General features: G+C 36.6%; 1 protein-coding gene across 10 annotated transcripts in view; it reads left to right on the forward strand.

The window, feature by feature from the left end:
- Positions 1 to 18,915, forward strand: part of LOC127508736 (stonustoxin subunit alpha-like) — a 553,058-nt gene that overhangs the window by 376,979 nt on the left and 157,164 nt on the right. Inside the window, exon 1 of one of the 10 annotated variants that reach the window (XM_051887040.1) lies at positions 4,905 to 4,984. The exons of the other annotated variants lie outside the window; for them this stretch is intronic. The gene's annotated coding sequence lies outside the window, so the exon portion shown is untranslated. Of the gene's footprint in view, positions 1 to 4,904; positions 4,985 to 18,915 lie in introns of those variants that run through there. 10 annotated transcript variants of the gene reach the window in all.

The following is an 18,915-nucleotide window of genomic DNA, read 5'->3' on the forward strand; positions in this document are numbered from 1 at the left end:
CTAAAGGTGCGGAGTCTGCTGCCTGAGCAAATCGCACTACATTACTGCCCTTCTGTACCTGCAGATTTAGCACTTGCTAGCATGAAGAACAATAGCCTGGCACAAAACAAAACAGTGCATCAAGATCAATTTAAGATTCAAACTCTTGATTCATTTTGTGAGTTCCTGTTTTTAATGTTGGTAATATTACACGAGCAAGAATGCAAATCCAAATATCCACACAACAGTTCAACAAACAAAAGGGTAATATTAAGTGTTATTCTTCACAGTATTGTCAGTATTTGCTCTATTTTGCAAAGAAAGCAACAGCAAGATTACAACACAGCAGTGTTTCGAGAACGAATCTGCAACTTTGAACGAATTGTTCGTGAAAGTCATGATTCAATGAATCATTCATAAATACAGCCACTAGCTTCTTTGAACGAATGACTCAATGACTCACACATTAAGACAGTGACTTACCGCCATCTACTGCCGGTTTTAGTATTTAAAATAATCACTTTTCATGTTTTTAGGATTGCATATTTCTCTATTGAACATTGTTTTATTTAAAACATTATTAATGTTGTAAAGGTATTCATGAAGACTAAAAAAAAATGCACTAAAAAGTCAATTTAGAGGGCAAATATTGTCCCTTAATGGAACACATCTAAGTGGAAGAGAGGGGGTACGCAGAAGGATGGTAAATGCCTCAGGGGGTACTCCACTCTAAAAAGAAACTTTCTGCCACCTACTGGCCATTTAAATTCAAATTTCTATAACATGGGTGGGCAATGTCGGTCCTGGAGTCAGTAGCTCCTCACTGCAGAACACTCGAGATCCAGGGGGTGGAGTCGGCTAGATTAAGGGATATGTAAAGTGGGAGGAGTTGGATCCAGATAGAGGGGGTGGAGATGGGTTGGTTTAGATCCAGGGGGCGGAGATGGGTAGGTTTACGAATATGTAAAGTGGGAGGAGTTGGATCTAGATAGAGGGGGTGGAGATGGGTAGGTTTAGATCCAGGGGGCGGAGACGGGTAGGTTTAGGCATATGTAAAGTGGGAGGAGTTGGATCTAGATAGAGGGGGTGGAGATGGGTAGGTTTAGATCCAGGGGGCGGAGACGGGTAGGTTTAGGGATATGTAAAGTGGGAGGAGTTGGACCAACCCCACCCCCTGGATCTTGTGTTCTGCAGTGAGGACCATCTCCCTGGAGTGCAGAGTTTAGCTTCAACCCTAGTCAAACACACCTTAACTAGCAAATCAGTGTCTTCAGGATTATTAATACTACAGACGGGTGAGTTTTTATTTTATTTTATCGGGGGTGGAGCTAAACTCTAAACTCACACATTGCAACCCGCTCAAAACGGTCTTGCAACCCATCAGTTGAGAAACACTGACGTAAGCTATATATAATGTTCGCCGTTCAACTGTTGTTCTGCTGAAGCTTATTCGGCACCTGTATCCTTTCCGCACGTGTTTGACTTGCGCCTGGTGCTGAGGCGAAGTTGGAATGTGCATCTGTTTTCCAGTTTATATTAATTCTGAATTATTGAACAACTCTTTTTGGAGTGTTCTTAATTTGTTAAGATAGTATTCTTGACTGGTGCCCTGTATTACATAAGGGGGGAGAGGTCATCTGATACACTCATAACCACACCTTAAGTGACACGTGATCAAAAATCACTACACTAATAATGACTTACACTGTCATAATAATGAGAAACTTTCTCGTAATAATGACTTACTATGTCATAATCATGAGAAACTTTCTCGTAATAATGACTTAGTTTCTCATAATAACAAGAAACTTTCTCATAATAACAAGAAACTTTCTCATAATAATGAGAAACTTCTACGCATGCGCAGAGCAGAAGGGCGTGGCACGCTAGCGACATCCGCTGGTCAAAGTCTCGTAAATGCGAGAACAGCAAACATGGCACGTTATGCAAAACAGTTGTTTTCATTAAAGTAATCTACAAAGTGCAGTCTATCTATAGTATCATTAAATAACATCAGTTATTATAAATTATTAGTATATCTTCAATACTTTTCCATGCGCACGAGAAGGTGGAACGCAAAGTGGTTTTTCGTGGTAACGGTGTAAACTGTTGCATGAACGCGACGGCTTACAAAACTATCAGATTAACGAAGGAATATGACATGTATTCGTTAAGTTTAAGTGCAACGTCTTCATAAAATGTGTGGGTTTATGTGTTAACGTTAACACGTATTTTGCGGATGAGTCTAGGCTATTTGATGTGCAGGTTTGCCTAGACAAGGCGCTGGAAAGCTTTTCTAATATAAACCGGGTCCTAAAGCACTTGCCCATTCATAAACCTTCATTCCAGTGATATTCCTACAGAAAACACCTTTTAAGATGTTTATGACTCATTAGAATGTATGCAAAAGACAGCTTTCCAGGTGAAGCGTTCTTTAACAGACTCGGATATGTAGGTGTGTGCTGTCTTATCATTCCTCTATCTGTTTGAAATCCATGGATCACCACTCTGTGTTTCTGCTTGTTCATACACAAAAATACAAATGAATGTTACAAATGAATAAACAACTATATCCCGTCAGGCTACTGATAATTTATCAATAATGTTATTTATTTAATTATATTATACAAACCCAATTCCAAAAAAGTTGGGACACTGTACAAATTGAGAATAAAAACAGAATGCAATGATGTAGAAGTTTCAAATTTCAATATTTTATTCAGAATACAACATAGATGACATATCAAATGTTTTAACTGAGAAAATGTATCATTTTAAGGGAAAAATAAGTTGATTTTAAATTTCATGGCATCAACACATCTCGAAAAAGTTGGGACAAGGCCATGTTTACCACTGTGTGGCATCCCCTCTTCTTTTTATAACAGTCTGCAAACGTCTGGGGACTGAGGAGACAAGTTGCTCAAGTTTAGGAATAGGAATGTTGTCCCATTCTTGTCTAATACAGGCTTCTAGTTGCTCAACTGTCTTAGGTCTTCTTTGTCGCATCTTCCTCTTTATGATGCACCAAATGTTTTCTATGGGTGAAAGATCTGGACTGCAGGCTGGCCATTTCAGTACCCGGATCCTTCTTCTACGCAGCCATGATGTTGTAATTGATGCAGTATGTGGTCTGGCATTGTCATGTTGGAAAATGCAAGGTCTTCCCTGAAAGAGACCACGTCTGGATGGGAGCATATGTTGTTCTAGAACTTGGATATACCTTTCAGCATTGATGGTGCCTTTCCAGATGTGTAAGCTGCCCATGCCACACGCACTCATGCAACCCCATACCATCAGAGATGCAGGCTTCTGAACTGAGCGCTGATAACAACTTGGGTTGTCCTTGTCCTCTTTAGTCCGGATGACATGGCGTCCCAGTTTTCCAAAAAGAACTTCAAATTTTGATTCGTCTGACCACAGAACAGTTTTCCACTTTGCCACAGTCCATTTTAAATGAGCCTTGGCCCAGAGAAAACGCCTGCGCTTCTGGATCATGTTTAGATATGGCTTCTTTTTTGACCTATAGAGTTTTAGCTGGCAACGGCGAATGGCACGGTGGATTGTGTTCACCGACAATGTTTTCTGGAAGTATTCCTGAGCCCATGTTGTGATTTCCATTACAGTAGCATTCCTGTATGTGATGCAGTGCCGTCTAAGGGCCCGAAGATCACGGGCATCCAGTATGGTTTTCCGGCCTTGACCCTTACGCACAGAGATTGTTCCAGATTCTCTGAATCTTTGGATGATATTATGCACTGTAGATGATGATAACTTCAAACTCTTTGCAATTTTTCTCTGAGAAACTCCTTTCTGATATTGCTCCACTATTTTTCGCCGCAGCATTGGGGGAATTGGTGATCCTCTGCCCACCTTGACTTCTGAGAGACACTGCCACTCTGAGAGGCTCTTTTTATACCCAATCATGTTGCCAATTGACCTAATAAGTTGCAAATTGGTCCTCCAGCTGTTCCTTATATGTACATTTAACTTTTCCGGCCTCTTATTGCTACCTGTCCCAACTTTTTTAGAATGTGTAGCTCTCATGAAATCCAAAATGAGCCTATATTTGGCATGACATTTTAAAATGTCTCACTTTCAACATTTGATATGTTATCTATATTCTATTGTGAATAAAATATAAGTTTATGAGATTTGTAAATTATTGCATTCCTTTTTTATTCACAATTTGTACAGTGTCCCAACTTTTTTGGAATCGGGTTTGTAGATTACACTTTTGCAGAACGTGCCATGGTTGCGGAGTTATCGCATTTGACAAGCGGAGGCCGCTAGCGTGTCACTGCTCTGCTGCTTTGCGCATGCGTAGAAGTTTCTCATTATTATGAGAAACTAAGTCATTGTTATGAGAAACGAAATCATTATTACGAGAAAGTTTCTTATTATTATGAGATACTAAGTCATTATTACGAGAAACTTTCTCAATATAATGAGATACTAAGTCATAATTATGAGAAAGTTTCTCATTATTATGACTTACAGAATTATATTTTTTTACTCAATTGTGGCGGAAACGGGCTTCCATACTTTGGTTTCACTGATTATCCTGAAGAAGATAAAAAAAGTGCCTTTAATTAATTTATTTATTTATTAAACAGTCAAATTTCACATTCATAAATGTAAGTTTGTATAATGCTGTATGTAAACATTATCAGAGACTCTCTAAATAAGAAAACTATTAAGACTGTAATTGTGCTTTAAAGTATATATTTGATATTTAAACTTGAATGCACCTTTACTCTGATTTGTATATTATTTTCACCCTTTTCTTTTTCATATAATTTACTAACTTAACCTATCTTTATTTTTGGTACTGTGTGCCTAATGTTCAACTTATGCGTTTGTACTAAATAAATAAATAAATAAATAAAGTTGTGCGCGGACTGCGTGTTGACGTCAGTTCTGTCATCATCACTGTCACAGTACTTTTAGTTTCTTTTTTCACTTCTGCCAGTCATCTTTTACGGATGGTAGATGTGCGCGCATTAATGTAAGTTCATTTATCTTTATATAATGTGATATATTAGCACTTTATTGTCGCAACTGTATATCCGATCGCTGTTATTCAGATCATATCGTGAGTCATGTATTTGGAGGCGAGCGATGCGCCGTGTAGGGAGAGCGGGCCACAACCCAACGCCCTGACTTTCTCAGTCTGTGTAAATCTACTTAGGGTTCAGAGAATTTCTTTTGTTCCATATTAATTTCACACATGTCTGGTACAAATATGTGGCTTTGTTCCATTAATACATTAATACACAATACTTTTTTCTTTATTTACCCCGAAAAAAGGGAAGTGAAATGTGACAACATGCCCCATACGGTGGGGCATATATGACAGCTTACAATGTTATCTGATTTAATTAAAAAAAAAAAAAAAAAAAAATGACAAACTAAAATATTTTGTCAATAAAAGACTATTATTATTCTATTTATATAAAATAATAGCATTTTATTTATTTATACATTTATTTATTATTATTATTTTAGAAATTTAGAAACATAAGACATTCAGAAAAACACAGAGCTGAACAAAACCCTCTCCTCCCTCCACTCACAGAACACAAGATAAATTGACAAGCCAGTACCAATGCTGAACACTGCTTGAAATAATATTTTATGAATGTTCAAGTTCTTCCTCTCAGTCTTAATTCACCTTTTTCCCATGGTATCTCAACAGATAATAATAAAATTTAATTATGCCAGTTGTAGTAGCTGTAAAGAATAGCATAATTCTAATAGTGGGGCACATTGTAATGCAGTGTTACGACGAACCCAATCCTGCGCAACTGGAATTTAAACCTGGTTATTACCTTCTGCTAGTTATAGTGAAACATTAAAAGAACTAACAGATTGGAGATTAAAATAATATCAGATTTGTCTCATTTTTAAATAAAAACTATAGATGAAAAATGAACTTGCTATTGTAAAATAAACGTTCAGTGATATCTTCCAAAGATTTCTGAATTTTGGCACAAATTTTTCTCTATATTTTGTCGATACGGCAACTAGTAAATACCCTAAATTTCATCATGCTAGCATGTGTGGAAGTATTTAAACCATATGTGTTACAACTAACCCCACGTTAGGCCCAGCGCTCCCCTAATTCATATGTTCAGCACCATTTACCGTGCTATAAGTAATATTAATGTATATAGATGATGTATAGGCTACTGAGGTGAATCCTGGGGGGTAAAATCCTCTTGCATGCCTGATCCACCCCTGGCACACATCAACTGAAATGTCTAGTCAGGCTTCTTCCATTCCATCGTCTGTCCTAAAAGAACAGAAGTACTGATTACTGTAACTGTAACATCCTTTTTACAAAATTGAAGCAGACAGAAACTCAATCTGTATGTAAGGCACTTTGATGCATGTGTTATAACACTCAAAAGTTACAGTAGATACACTGAGGTACACCTACCTGTTTTCCTCCCTGAAGATTCTTATGATCGAGGCGATGGTGAAGCAACTTAAAGTTTTTTTCAACTGCTTACACACATTTTCAAAACTTTGCCTCTTTTTTTCAAAACTTTACACACAAATCCAAGAATTGCACACACAAAATGCAAAATGCCTCACATCTCTTGCAAAATGAAGCACTGCATTCAAAATATCACAAACACATCTCAAAAGCAAACATTTGTCTTACTTTTCAAACACATTTACCATAATCTATTTTTGGATATATCATATACACACAGTTATTTAAAACATAAAGCTCTTCTTTCATGAGCTGCTATGTACATTTCTGTACAAGACTGAAAGTAATTGGCAGAGAGATGTTGAAAAATTCATGGTAAACAGGAAAGCAAGATTGAAACCAAACTTTTTTTTTTTTTTTTTTTACTGTAAGCATTTGTGGTTGTGAATACAGTATTGCACAGTACAGAATAAAATATAAAACATCAACCATGTGTAGTTGGACAAAAAAAACAAAACAAAACAAAAAAAAAAACTAGCATAATTTTGAAAAAGGTGAATACTCCAAAGGAATGGTGTGTATGTGTGTCCTGGTATGGGACCAAATGTCCTCACAAGTATAGTAATACCAGTGCATTTTGACTTTGTGGGGACATTTATATACAGAATATACAGTATAAAAACCATTACGCCTATGGAGTGTCCCCATAGAACATGGAAACCCAACATGTGTGTGTTCGTTGGTGGGCGAGATGGTTGGGTGTATCTAGGCTCCATCTCTCCTCCTGGCTGGGTCCGGCCACAATACTTCATCCACGTCACATGCTATGTTCTCTCTTGCGTATCCAACCTTGGATGGAGGCAGCGTCAGTGTCTCCACATGCCTCCTCCATTCCCTGGAGAAGTGTTATGTTGACATAGGGATGACGATCATGCACTTTCCAGCACCATGTGGAGAAAAATTCCTCAATAGGGTTTAGAAATGATGAATATGGAAGCAAGTAACAGAAAAGTTGTTCAAAATCTATAACTTGACCTTTGGTCTATTTATAGGCCTATTCTGATTGGTTGGTGTTAAGTAAAGCAATGAGTGTTTGCACATGTGAGGAGTTAGTGTGAGGCACTGATGAATTAGTGTGGCATTTTGATTGGTTGTGTTTGAAAAAGGAAATCAAGATACTTCCTGTTAGATTTGTGTGTGTTACATAGAGAACTGTGTGTTGTGTTTTGCAAAAAGTGTTTTATGAAATTGAAAACATAGTCGAAGGCCGGGAATTAGTGTGTGGTTTTGCAGATTTGGTGTGTGGTTCTGCTGTTTGAGTGTCAGCTTTCAGAAATTGTGTGACAAGTAAAGATTTTGTGTGTAAGCAGTTGAAATAAACTGTACGTTTGGCTGAACTCATTGTCCAGCCTCCCTCATAGTCATACCATGGACAAGGACACGGTCAACTAGTGGCACGAATTTCATCTGAGACTCCTTGTCTCCTTGCCCCTCATCCTCATTCTCTTCTTCCTTCACCTCTTCCTCCACTCTTTACCGCTCTTGCTCATCCTCCTCCTCTCTGGTGTCCTCGACCTTTTCAATCACGTCTCTCTGGATCCATTGTTCCAAAACTGAATGAACTCTGGCTCTTTTATCTCTCTATTAAAGGTTCTGATTGGTGTGTGATAAATTCTGACTCTTAGTGTTTCCACGTGGGTAACTGTGTGCTAATTGAGCTCAAGCTATGCTGACTTGAGTAAACAATATTGAATGCTGGTGCTTTCTACATGACAACATGGTGTAGGCAATGAGAAATGAAGGGATTTGTGTGTAGAGTTTTGCAGTGACAGTTCAACAAATCTGATTCATGTGTCAAAACAGGGGAATAGTGTTTATAGTTTAGGGAAATGGGTGTGATTTTTGATAAATGGCATTATGGTTTTGAAATTTTAGTTCAAAAGCCTGGTCATAGTGTTTAAGCAATCGAGAAAAACTGTAATGTACATTGCCACACATCCGGAAGAGAAATAAACAGTTGAAAAATCTCCTGTCTCCTGTTGCACTTCTTCCGTAGAGAATAGAGTCCTTTGCACGACTAATAATAATTATTATGATTATTATTAGTAGTAGTACTAAATAAGAATATTACTATAGTAATAACAGTATTTCATTATTAAAAATAAAAAATACAGTGTTTAGGAATAAATATAATAATAATTTTAATTTAAAATAATTTAAATATGCTGGTGGCCTGTAAGGAACACTTCAGTAGAGAAAAATATATGGATTATCATATGTTTACTTCAAATGTTTTCATATTTTTACCTAAAATATGGTGTGAGCATTATTGAGAGCTATAAACACGTTATGTATGTTTCATTTATATTGGAAGCTGGAGGACGCCCTCGTGCAGAAAATGCAAATATGCCTCATAGAGGTAATATAATGATGCTCCAGGAAATCCTTGTTATGGACAAAGACATCCAACATGGGATTTTGGTTAAATGGCTGAAATAAGGTCTGTGGTGAACACAAGCTCAAGAGACATTTTATTCAGACTGTCCTCCAAAAAAAAAAAAAAAAAAGCGACCCTATAGGTCGTTTTTCAAGCACCTTATTACGACCTATATTTACGTTTTAATGTCATGACAGTGTCGGGTTACGTCTGTCGTCATGAACTGACGTATGACTATTGTTACCAATTAAAATGCGTGTTCATTTAAATGCAATGTGTGGACTTTTTACACCATTTGTCCTATTTCCATTTAGCAAAACTCATTTTTGTATAAACGACTACACACACCCCATCCCTAAACCTAACCTTAGTGATTTATAGTGCATATACACTTTATGAGCACATGAGTTCCCTGGGATCGAACCCACGATCGCATGATCACATGATTGCATATTGTTAGTGCAATGCTCTGCCAATTGAGCTACGCAAAACCCAAAATATGACGCAAATAAAAGGGAACAATGCATTAAAATCAAAGTGTCCTGTTGTTGATAGAGGCACAACTTTAGTAAACGCTCCTATGGGTCGTATTTCAGGGAAGTGACAAATGACCCAAATAGGTGTATTGGTTGAAGAACATGTTGGTTTTATTCTACAACATAAAATACATCAGTATTAGCCAGTACTTAAAAAAAAAAAAATCAATCGGTTCAATAGAATCAGTATTTTAGCGTTCATGCTCATGCGTTCCTTCTGTATTATTACCGCTCTGAAACCAGTTTGATTACAAAAAATACCGTTTGTTAACGTTGTTTTTTCTTTCCTTTTTCCCTGTACTTTAATAATAAAAATTACAGCATTTTCTTTACTCAAAAAACACTTAGTATGGTATTTGCCGTCATAGCCAATACAACATCTTTTATAACAAGATTTTGTCCAAGCATATTAAATGTAAGGAAAAACTGTCAATGGTTTAAAGAAAGTATCAAGATATTTTAAAATGTTTGCCGCATGGATAAAAAAACACTACTCATATAAAATTGCGTTTTTGAGAGCAAAAAAAGATAAGTCGCGTATATATCGCATTTTATTATTCCACTCTAAAAATGCTGGGTTAAATTGTCAGTGTTTTGCTTGTTATGTTCTGTTTTGGCCTCTAGAGGTCCTCATGGTGCTCTCATGCCCAGCTTACTCTGCTTGTAATTAGTGTTATTACGGGTCACATGTGTCTCGTTCAGCTGTGTGTATTTAAGTGACTCTGTCTCATAGCTTCTTTGCTTGGTGTTTAGTTGTTCTGAAGCCAGTTGCCTGAGTAAGTGTTCTCTATCTCTGAGACTTTTTTTATTTTTCTCTTGCCTGTGGATTATTCCTTCTCTGTTATTTTTTGTGGACTTTCTGCTCAAGATCTTTTGAATCTTTCGATTATTTCTTGTGGAATGTCCATTTGGACAGTTTTTGTTTTTTGAGAACTTCTTTTGCTGTTTTTGCTTCAGCTGTGGATTTTTTGTTGCTTGAACCTTTATTAAAAACTTATTCTGCATCTCAACTTCTCCAAAGTGCGTCTTACTCTTGGGTTCACCATTCTCCAGTGGCTCAAGGATTGGGAGTCTGACTCTCACGCCGGAGACCCTAGTTCTAGTTCCGGCTCTGACATAAATTGGTTTGTTTTAATCCAGCGGTTGGGATAAATGTTGCTGGCAGAGCAGGCAGCCCTGGGATGACCTCCGTGGCAGGGTCTGAGACAGCGGGCATCTCTGGGATGGCCTCCATGGCCATGTCTGGGAGAGAAGGTGGTTGAGGAGGCTGGCCATATTGAGGAGGCTGGTGATGGCCATAGGGAGCTTGGCTTAGCCGGTTTGCTTTGGTATGTTGGCTGCTCAAGCTAACATCAGCAGTGGATCCGCCATGCTAGATACTAATCTCTTCAGCCTTGAGACAGATCTGGTGGCAGGCATGATTGAAGACCCTGGCAAAGCGGCCACAATGTATGAAGACTTTGGTGAGGCGGCCATGACGTGACGAGGCTTGATGGGTACTGTGGGATTGTAGGTTTGTTCATCTGCAATTCCCACTGAAAATGGAGAGCCGCTCAACAGCAGAGCATAATCCAAGTACTGAGCTAGGGTCCAGTTCCAATCATCCCCTGGCATCAGCCAGCAGAAAGACAAATAAACCCTTTTAATCCTATATATAACCATGTGATATATATATATATATATATATATATATATATATATATATATATATATATATATATATATATATATATATATTATACGTGTAACCAATTTTTCCCTCTCATGATTTTCCTTTTATAGGATTTGGCCTATATATTAATTCTTTCTTTTGAACTCCTTTGTATCAATGTTTCAGAGTTGCATACTACTATATGGTTAACTAAAATCACATGGGTTACATGTTTGGTATCGATGGACTCCAACCTTCATTTCCCATTTGGTAATTTATGTTACATGTTGCTCACTCTGTGACACATTAGTAATATAAGAGTCTAGAAGGTTCTTCTCTTAAACATCCAATCCAATGTCTTATGCTAATATCCTGCCAGAGCACAAAGGATCGTCAACTGTCCTTTGGAAAGCTTGAGTATGATTGGCCCACTGTCCCAGAGGAGGAGAGGCCAGCACCAGCGATTCAAAGCCAGCACACAGTCTCCTTCCTCTCTCTCTTGCCTGCTCTGACCGAAACTGCATCTGCGGAGTGCTGCCTGTTGGCCTGCCAGGCCGGCAGGCCTCGACCTGAACCCCACCATGTGCTTTACCTAGGAGAGAAAAGGACTCTAAAGGGATAGTTCACCCAAAAATGAAAATTCTCTCATCATTTACTCACCCTCAAGTTGTTCCAAACCTGTATAAATTTCGTTATATAAATCCAGAGTTACCTAAACTCATAATTATGAGTTGTGCTGATGTTCATGTGCATTTTAAATACATTCTTTCCGACATGACTTGAAAACACTGTAACTGCTGAAGCTAAACCTTGACCCCCATTGGCCTGCCCCAACGTCCCACTGTTGGTTAAACCACAATGATTGATATGTTTTGAACACGCCATAAAGCCAGTGCCATCACACTCACCAGCAATCGGTTTTGCTGTACATTTGCTAAACAGCCGAACTCGCTGGAGTGCACACTATTGGGAATCTGTGTTGCAGGTTTTGGCACATTTGTCAGAAGGAAACTTTAGAGTCGGGAAACTCATTGTAGCTAAAGACACAAATCTCACCATGTATTTCATATCTGAGAATGATGACATTTTTTTTTTTAGATGATGCTATATAATTTTCTTTTTGTGCAACCCACAGAAAACATGAGGTATGAACTGAAACATCTAGTTTGTTTCTGCTAATTGGCTGTAAGGGCAGAATTTTCAAACCCAACTTATGCCTACAGCTCAGACGTAACCATGAGAAATTTGCACAAAAAAAATAAAATAAAAATGTAACAAATTATTTTATTTTTAAGTACTTCAGTAATTTTTTTTGTTGAATACTACATTGTCCTGTTATGATTAAATGTCCAATTCAATGAACAGTATTTGAGTTATACTTGTTTTAAGCTGCAAAAAACAATCATAAGTAAGTTTTATAATTATGGCCTTTACCTTTTTTAATAATTTGCTCACACTTTGAATATCAGGTAGGCTATTGTTTAATTTAATTCAATAGCACCTTTTACAATTTTGCCTCGTTGCAAACACATATACATACATATAGAAAGAAGTTACATAAGTAAATATTTGTAATTGTGACAAATAAAGAAAACAACATATGGTCAGTTTGAAATGGTGAAAGAAATTCATGTACCTGATCAGAAGTTTTATTACATTTGTGTGTTTCTAATGCACTTCACTGCACCTGCTGTAATACACTTTTCCCATTAATGCTACTTTAATGGCCCTTATTTGCACTTTGAAATATGGACTGCAGCCCTTTGGCCTGTCAAAATATTATGAATTATTAAATTAATTATTAAACTGATCCTGAGCAAAAAATAAATAAATAAACGCATAAAGTTAAATTGTCAAATAAATCCAGAAACGTTTACTGCATAAAAAGTAAATCATTTTAATTTATGCGTCACATATAAATCCGCAGCTTAATGCGAGACCGCCAAATCATTTCATTGTGTTTTTGTCAGGAGCAGTTGTGTTGCATTGAGAGATGAAGCGCGCAGAGACAATCGGCAGAGGAATGTTACGAATGATTATATTTCATCTGCACACACAGAAACACAAGCAGTTCTGCACGTTCACATTTTTCCACCAATGAACGGAACTGTCTGTGTTTTAGTGCGTGCACAAGAATAAAAATAATGTGCCGGTTTATGCTTCATGCTGCGTTAATGACAGATCATGTCAGGTAAAAGGGAAGCAAAACATTATTGATTTTTAATGTTGCGTCTGCTGGTTTCATTCCTTCAACAGCTTAAAGTTTAATGCACGTTCGTGTTGTTTGGCAACAGGCCGTTTCATGTTTATTTTCACGCACCACTTACTGTGTCTATATTAATAATTTTGTCGGCGAGTCAAAGTTTTTTAATCCATATAATTTGTGCTGTCATTAATAATGTCTGTGTGCTTATAGCTGTACTTGTAACAGTATATAGAGAAGACAAAGTGACACCAGTTTAGCGCAATCTATAAGTGTGGTGGCGCAACAGTAAGCTGAGTGCTCTTGTGTGACAGCGGCCCGCGTGACCCGGGTTTGATTCCAGCCTGTACTGGGTCCTGCATTCAATATACATATACATCTGTTCCCACTGTCTCACTGATGTTCACTGGATAAGTAAGTTACTGGTATACTGGGGCTGTCTGTAAAAGGCATATTCTTAAGCTGTAACTTTATAAAGATTACTTTATTGTAGTCTGTTTGAAGCACACTATAATGATGCCATTAGCACACTACAAGTTAACTTGGAATGCCATCGCAATGTGTTTTAAAATCACTAGAAGTCTGTTATCAGTATAATGTTAATGTATGTTCAGCACTCTTACAATGTAATTGAATTGTAATTCTAATGTCACCAAAATACATTTAAAGTTTATGCTGAGTGAATTATGCATTTCAAAACTTAAATACAAGAGTATATTTAAAGTGTACTTAAGTATACTTGGAATAGTTCCACTTTAGCACAAACAAGTATATTTAATACAACTTTAGTTGAACTTCAGCACTGCTTTTGGAAACTAAAATGCATTTAGTACAAAATTAGTTGTTCCAATTTAGCAGACTTTAAGTATACCAATTTATAGTGTGCCACAAGTACATTTAGTTATACTAAAGTACATACAAATAAATTGTGCTTAAGTATACTATTTTTTCATTAAGGTATTAAAGGTGTTTTTTTTTTAACTGGTTTTGAGAATGGCACATTTGGCATTGCTTGAGAATCTCAGGCATGAGAGAGCTTGTTTTTAGAGATCATTATGTTTGATTAGAGTGACGATAGGAAAACTTGTGCATGAGAGTAGACAAGAACCATTATTATTTGTCTCTTTTAATATAGTACATAGAATAATACATCCATACAGAGACATTTAATAACCTGTAATACTATATATATATATATATATATATATATACATACATACACCTTATTCTTTATTATTCTCAGGTTAGGTAAGTAAGTCAAATCTGATCTAATCTATAAGCATTTTATAATACTTACAATCAGACAGAAGACTTCTCCGTGGTCTGTTCAGGCTCAACGACTTAAATTAATGATACATGAGGCCGAGTTTAGTTATAAAGTTATAAGTTCATTTATTTATTACCATAGTATTTCTAGCATTATATATATTCTACAAACATTCTATACAAGTAATTAAATAAAGTATAAGTATTAAAAAGTTCTTCAGTCAAGGCAATATCAGCGATGTAGGCATCATCAGCGTTGGTTCTGGTGTCGTTGAAGCAGCCTCAGGTGCGAAGTAGCCCCTCCTGTGGCCATTTGCATTAACTTAGCCTCTATGTTAAGACTGTGACTTAAAGGAACACTCCACTTTTTTTGAAAATAGGCTCATTTTCCAACTCCCCTAGAGTTAAACAGTTGAGTTTTACCGTTTTCGAATCCATTCAGCCGATCTCCGGGTCTGGCGGTACCACTTTTAGCATAGCTTAGCATAGTTCATTGAATGTGATTAGACCGTTAGCATCTCGTTAAAAAATGACCAAAGAGTTTCAATATTTTTCCTATTTAAAACTTGACTCTTCTGTAGTTACATTGTGTACTAAGACCAACGGTAAATGAAAAGTTCCCATTTTCTAGGCCGATATGGTAGGGGTGTGCGATACAACGATTTTTGATCGTGGACGATTAAAATGTCTCCACGATCTGCCTGTGAAGAAATATCGTAGTACCGTGCTACAGTGCTTTCTATCAGTTGCAGTTCCAGCGCCTCCGTCTCAGCATACTGTTCAACCTGACGTACATTCACGTCACATTTTAACGCTGCGGTAGAGTAATATTCGCGGGACACTTCAATCCACAAAAGTTCATTATTTCATGTGCCTTGCCGGTTAAACTTTTCTTTCGCGTGCTGATGCGCTGTTCTGACATGCGTTTTTCAGAGCGCGTTCACGCGAAGCGCACAGGCACTAAAAGCCTGTCAAACAGCGCCTGATTAGCTACTAAGTTATCTTTAAAGTCTGATTGCTCTAATACTGTCAAATACGCACAAAGTTTACATAAACACAGTTGGTTCTGTCTAAAGTGAGAGAAAATTGGATGCGTGGCTGTATGTTAGATAGACGTGCAGGTCTTTAAAGTGACAGAGCAGCCTAATATTAACCATGCGGTTGCTTGTCCTTAAAGGGATAGTTCACTGTAATGTTCTTTCAAAACTGTATTAATTTCTTTCTTGTGCAGAACACAAAATAAAGAGAATGTGGGTTAACCAGACAGTTGCTGGTCTCTATTGACTTCCATGGTAGGAAAAACAGTCACTATGGACCAGCAACTGTGTGGTTGCATTCTTCAAAATAACTTATTTTCAACAGAAGAAAGAAACTCATTAGGGTTTAAAACAACTTGACAGAGAAAATTATGGCAGGGTAACTATCCCTAATTATCCCTAAAGAGAAAATCACCCACTGCTCTTGACTGAGAACTTTAATACATTAGCTTTATTAAGAATCAATAATTTATACAGTGAAGTCTAGTGTTATATTTTTATATTTGTTCGTTTAATTTTTTACTTGAATGCTACTGTTAAATACATCTACTGTAGCTGAAAAAATAAATCATTTTATTAATTTCATTTGTATAATGTGTAGCCTATGTTTTTCTTCTTTTTTAATAACAAAGATAAAATTAATAACAAATAATAACAAATAAAAAAATAATGACAAAGATTTTTATCTTAGCCACTTTGGCCTAAATGTCCGCCATTTTTAATTTTATTTTATATTTTGTTATTTTGTAAGGCTTTGTTTTTAAAATAGGGAAATTAGTTTTTCGTGATTTTCCTGAAAAAAATCGTGATATGATATTTATGCCATATCGCCCACCCCTACGATATGGCTGTCTTAGTACACGATGTAACTACAGAAGAGTCAAGTTTTAAATAGGAAAAATATCGAAACTCTTTGGTCATTTTTGAGCGAGATGCTAACGGTCTAATCAGATTCAATGAATAGATTCAATGATCACAGTTGTTTTGTCATTATTATATAAATGTTTAATAAATGTTTTTTCTTCTTAATTCTCTGTTGTGTTCTCATTATTATTCTTTATAAGCAGAAGAGGTACAACTAGCATAGAAAAGTTGCATTTCCTAATGAAGCAGGGTGTGGCTGATATCCACTATATATGTGTGTGTGTGTGTGTGTGTGTAGTGGCGTGCAGTGGTGTTCTGAAATGAGGAGGCACATTTTTTTTATGAATCAAATGTAAATTCATGTGCATTACTCTTAACGTTGACACATCTTCCTTGTTAAATGAACATTACATTACATCACAAAAGAAACCAAATACAATTCTATTTTGTAATTTTACATTAACAATGTATTGTAATAAATGTTCTATTTATCAAAACCAAGTCAATCTCATCAAGTTAGTGTTTTAAGCATTTCTACATCTATTCCAAAATAATAACTAAAAGCTATAACAATTTAAACAATGTATTTTATTTGTGTATTGATGTTTTTCTTTTTAATAGTCAACTTAGGCTATTTTGGATCATCAGTCATGCTCCGTAAACACCGTCTGTCACAGACACGAAGATCTATTTTTAATTTCAACAAGCTGATTGCACTAAAAACCCCCGCAGTCATCATGTTTTCAATCCTTTTTAAGTTTGATTTTGACATGACATAAAGCGGTGATATCTAACTGGGTGATCTGTTTACACACTTTTCAATTAGTCTTCGCATTGACGCGTTCATTTGTTCAAACTGATGTGCAGAACGTGCACGTAAACAAGAGGCGGGATTTATCACACAAACCAATCATAACCAATTACATCCAATCATAGCGCAATGGAGACACTGCCTCCTCTTGCGTGACTTTCCCCCATTCATTCTCAATTACCCCCACAAAACCCACCACACACTATAGGGGTCTAATGGTTTTCTATGAGTGGAAAGGGAGGCATGTCTCCTGCTGAAACTTTACCTGCGGGTGTCGCTGTTGGGCAGTGTTCCTTTAGAAATACGAGTGACTTGCGCTCTTTTTACTGTCATAATTTGTAATATTTGTGTTGTTTTATATGTAATATGGATTAATTTCTCATCCTGTTTTTTTTTGAGGAGGCATTGCCTCCCTTGCCTCCTCGGAGGAAATGCCCCTGATATATATATTTATAGGGCTAGGTAAAAAAATATCGATTTCTTGATTTTAATCACCTTTATTTTATTTATATAGCGCTTTTTACAATGCAGATTGTGTCAAATCAGCTTTACAGTGATAACTGGTATATAATTTTGGCTGCACAGCAGCTCTTAAAGAAAATGGTGTCAATGCAGGCAGGTGCAAAGCACTGTTGAATATCAAATGTCAAGTGTCCCCAACTAAGCAAGCCAAAGGTGACAGCGGCAAGGAACCCAAACTCCAACAGGTGACATCAGGTGACAAATAGGTGTTAAAATGGAGGAAAAAACCTTGGGAGAAACCAGGCTTAGTCGGGGGGCCAGTTCTCCTCTGGCAAACAGAATCGATTCTCATTTTTACGAACCTATATTGATTCTTAAATCCCAAGGATCGATTAGTGTAGTCTGTTTTCAGTTGATGAATGAGGAGAATATGTAGCGCCTCCCATCCAATAAATCACAATAATCTTTGTGCTTTGTTACTTTTGATATGAAGCAAAGTCTCAGATTTCAAATGACGTCCATCTTGTTATGAGATTCAAAAAATAAATACTCTTTTGGCGCTGTTTAATGTGGCGTGACAGATCGCTTTAGCGCCTCAGTTAAAGAGAAGCGGCAGCACGAGCGCATGTGAACATCCTCTCCTCCGCTTTAATACCAGTTACAGCGCGAAATAAACATGAATGAACATCTGAAGGTATGTTAAAATATACAGTACAACTTACCGAAATCAGTATCATGTCTCGTGTAATAGCTCAGTGTTTCAACCTCGGAAAGACATCAATAAAACAGCTTGTAAACAATGTCACGTAACATCACATTTACCTTAGAAAAACATATTCAGCGACCATAAACTCATTAGTCAGCTAGAAAAGTGAACTCTAGAAAGCAACATTCTGATAAATATAGCTATGCACCGTTACATATTCATTATAAATTTTAATGATCTTCAATATTTAATGCATGTTTGAATAAATCAGTTATGATGACAGCCGTGATTTAAATGTTTGATTATGTAATTCTAAACTTTATTTATAATAAAAACATCATTGAGTGTAATTCAAGTGTTTGTATATAAATAAGTTAATTTAACCTTCAATATTATTATAGTAGTACCAACTGACTAGTTTACCGCATTAGTTGAGAGATTTTTTTCCTCTAGAAAATTTGCCATGTACTGTAACTGAAATACTACATCCAAAATAATCTATATGGAATCGAATCGAATCGAAA

Source organism: Ctenopharyngodon idella, chromosome 3, assembly GCF_019924925.1.
Source record: "Ctenopharyngodon idella isolate HZGC_01 chromosome 3, HZGC01, whole genome shotgun sequence".
NCBI lineage: Eukaryota > Metazoa > Chordata > Actinopteri > Cypriniformes > Xenocyprididae > Ctenopharyngodon > Ctenopharyngodon idella.